Source organism: Pygocentrus nattereri, chromosome 16 (assembly GCF_015220715.1).
Source record: "Pygocentrus nattereri isolate fPygNat1 chromosome 16, fPygNat1.pri, whole genome shotgun sequence".
In the NCBI taxonomy this organism is placed as follows: domain Eukaryota; kingdom Metazoa; phylum Chordata; class Actinopteri; order Characiformes; family Serrasalmidae; genus Pygocentrus; species Pygocentrus nattereri.
This window is the reverse complement of record NC_051226.1, coordinates 33,842,457-33,846,410: the sequence shown is the minus strand read 5'-3', so window position 1 is coordinate 33,846,410 and position 3,954 is coordinate 33,842,457.

Sequence of the window (3,954 nt, the reverse complement as noted above, 5' to 3'; positions counted from 1 at the left end):
TACTGTGATGAGGATTTGCACGGTTGCACAACTCTAACTTTTCACTACTTTGCTTTTTTTTTGCTCTGTCATACTTGCTGAACGTGGTATTGAAATCTCCTCCTATCACTAGTGTTCCTACAGTCATTGTCTGCAGATAGGGTGTGAGGAGGTCTAGAGTTGTGGTGTCTTCTTGATGGTTGTACACACTGACGAGTGTGTAGTCCTGACCTCGCAGATTACACTGCACGATTACATAACGCCCGTTCCTGTCAATTTCCTGGTTATGAAATTTAAATTTCAGGTCTTCTGCTGTGTTCACCAAAATGGCCACCCCTTTTCCATTGCCTTTGTACTGTGTGTAGTACGCTTTGAACTGTTTTGGAAAGTTTGGTGACTCTTTTATGTCAATGTGTGTTTCTTGCAGGAAAATGATGTGAGGGAAGATGAATTCCTGATTTTTTAACTTTAAGAAATTTAGCTTGTTCTCGAATTCATTTATTTTCATTCCATTTATGTTCCAGCTGATAATATTGAGGTGAAGCCCAGATTCACCTGCATTGTCCTTTGTCCTAGAAGCAAAAAAGAAATAGATAAGTCCACTTTCTGTGAGCTGTGAGAAACAGTACAGCAATATAAACTAAGCTATTTTATGATGATACCACAGAATTTGCTGAATGACTTATCAAGTCTCCGTAATTTACTAAAAAATTGCTCTGTATTTTCAGCTAAATGCATATACCAGGTTACGGTGCTTCATGAAACTTTCCAAACGCATTTTGAGTTGACCATGTTGATGATTTGGACTGTTGTAGCACTCGTAACTCTGTCCACTGTTTGATGATACTGCTTGCTGCTACTAGAAAAAATGACCTGGGCAGCAACTTCTGGCTGTTTTAGGGCCGTGTTGCTAAAACACACACCATCATAATGTTTTATCAATCCTTATTTCTCCCAATCCAACAATGTGCATTCCAGTGAGATATTTCACTGAGTGTCTGTGGGCATGACACAATTGATTACTTCTTCACATATCAACAATCTGACTGGTCACAACTGGGATGGCCAGTCATATTTCATGAAGAGCCCTGGCCACTCTGGTCAACCTGGCCACCCCTTTAGAACCCTGCATGGCTGGGTGGTGTTTTTTTTGTTTTTTTAGATACATCATTCACACTGAATTTAATGTTGAAATATCCTCCAATCACTACTCTTCCTACAGTCATTGTCGACAGATACAATATGAGCAGCTTTAGAGTTTTAATGTCCTCTTTATGGTTGTTCCCACTCATGAGTATGTAGTCCTGACTGGGCAGTTTACAATTGACAACAGTGTAATGGCTTTCTCTGGTTCATCTTCACTGTTCTTCATCAAAGGAGCACTAAAATCAGTGCAGAGATATAAAGTAAGCTCTTCCATTATAACACCATTAAATTTGCACAGTGACTTATTCAATCTCAGTAATTAACCAAGCCCAAAAAGTGCATCACAGAGTTGTCTCCTAATTACATCTACCAGTTGAAGATACCTTATGAAACTTTCACATATTTTGAGGTTCACCATGTTGAAGATTTACATTACACCACTGTTACTCTGGACTACCTGGTGCTATTTTAGCTCTGCCATTCAGGCTGAATGTAATGTTGAAATCTCCTCCAATCAGTACAGTCATTGTCTGCAGATACAATATGAGCAGTCCTAGAGTTTTGGTGTCTTCTTTGGTGTCTAATCTACTTAAAATACTTCATGTGGCAACAAGCAATTGAACTAGTTTTATTCACATTACGAACTACATTGATTGAGGTGAAGTATTTATTTATGTTGGTTAAAACTAGTTAATTTACTTTAAGAAGATTCAACAAGATACTTTTGACAGTGTATGCAGGATTTGAAAAGAATCCACCTTTGTGCCCAGCTGTGTGTCCCTTTCACCACCATTTACCTTTGAAACTCGAGGATGAAGTTCGAAATCACCCGAACCAGATAAGCTTCACCCTGATGTGTTAAAACATTGTGCTTCTCAACTGGCCTCAGTGTTTACAGACATAATTAACATGTCTCTGAGCCAGTGTATTAAGCCACATTGTTTTAAAGAATCACTTATCAAATGAAGTTGCAAAACGTCCTTACTGAATGATTTTGGATCCATAGCTCTTACTTTGGTTGTTATGAAGGCATTTGAGCATGTTAACCTTACCCATATCAAGTCAGATACAGCTTCAGTATTGAATGCATATCAATTCGCTTATCGAGCCAATCGATTGGTTGATGCTGCTTTTGATATAGCTCTTTGTCACATTTTGTGAAAATTAGGTCCTGCTAACAATTATATATGTGTTCTTTTCAAGGACAGATTTCATAGATGGCTTTTAATATGGTGAAGATCATCAAGCTCTTCCAAAAGTTAATATGTTTAAACATCAACTAAGCTTTATGTCAGTGGTTTTAGGCCTTTTTAAGTGGAAAATTATTTTTTCCTCCCTTTTTTTTTTTTTTAAACCTGTCATGTCTGGCAATTTTTGTAACCGGAATGGTAATCCGAATGCACTGATGTACCAAACATATTTGGTTTCACAAGAAAAGCTCTATGGGTTACTAAAGCCTATTCTTGTTAAAGTTTGTATTTTATTTGTTTGGCCAGGCCTGACAGGCAATAAAGGAGAGAAAAAAGAGGACAGGAAAGAAAGAGAAGAAGGGAGGAGAAAAAAAATTAAAAAATAAATAATAATAATAATTAATAAATAAATAAAAGAATAAATAAAAGAAACAAAAAAGAAAGAGAGAAAAAATAAATAAAATAAGTAAATAAACAGACAACTAAATAAACAAAACAAAACAAAAAAAAAGGGAGGAAAAAAAAATGTATATAGATATACATACATACACATATTCACATATTTATACATATGCATATACATGTATACACCCAGACACAATTCTACTATTTGCTGCTACATACATACACATGTTCACATATCTATACATACAAGTGGCAAGAAAAAGTATGTGAACCTCTTGAAATTTGATGGTCTTCTGCATTAACTTGTCATAAAATGTGATCTGATCCTCATCCAAGTCAAGCATATCGACAAATATAATGTGCCCAAAATAATAACGCACAAAAATAAATTTTCTTTCAGGACTTTATTGAACACACTCATTCAACATTTAAAGTGATAGTGGAAAAAGTATGTGAACCCTTTAATAGTAGAATTAATAGCTGGTTGACCCTCCCTTGGCAGCAATAACCTCAACCAGGCGTTTCCTGTAGCTGTGGATCAGACCTGCACATCGTTCAGGAGGAATTTTAGCCCATTCTTCCTGGCAGAACTGCTTTAGCTCTGTCATGTTCCTTAGATGCCTCATGTGTACAGCTCTCTTCAAGTCAGTCCATAGCATTTCTATAGGGTTGAGATCTGGGCTCTGACTTGGCCACTCCAAAAGGCGGATTTTGTTTTTCATAAGCCGTTCTGTTGTGGACTTGCTCCGGTGTTTTGGGTCATTGTCCTGTTGCATCACCCAAGTTCTATAGAGTTTCAGCTGATGTACAGACTCTCTCACATTATCCTGTAGAATTTTTTGATACACTTGGGAATTCATCTTCCCCTCAATGACTGTAAGCTGACCAGGCCCTGATGCAGCAAAGCAGGCCCAAATCATGATGTTCCCTCCACCATACTTGACGGTTGGGATGATATTTTTATGGTGATGTGCAGTGCCTTTTTTACGCCAGATGTATCGCTGCGTGTTCTTTCCAAATAGTTCAATCTTAGTTTCATCTGTCTACAAAACATTTTGCCAGTACAGATGTGAAGTGTCTATGTGCTCTTTCGCAAACTTCAGGCATGCAGCAATGTTCTTTTTAGTAAGCAGCGGCTTCCTTTGTGGTGTCCTGCCATAGACACCCTGCTTGTTCAAAGTTTTACGAACTGTAGATTCATGAACACAGATGTTAGCCTGCATCAATGCCGACT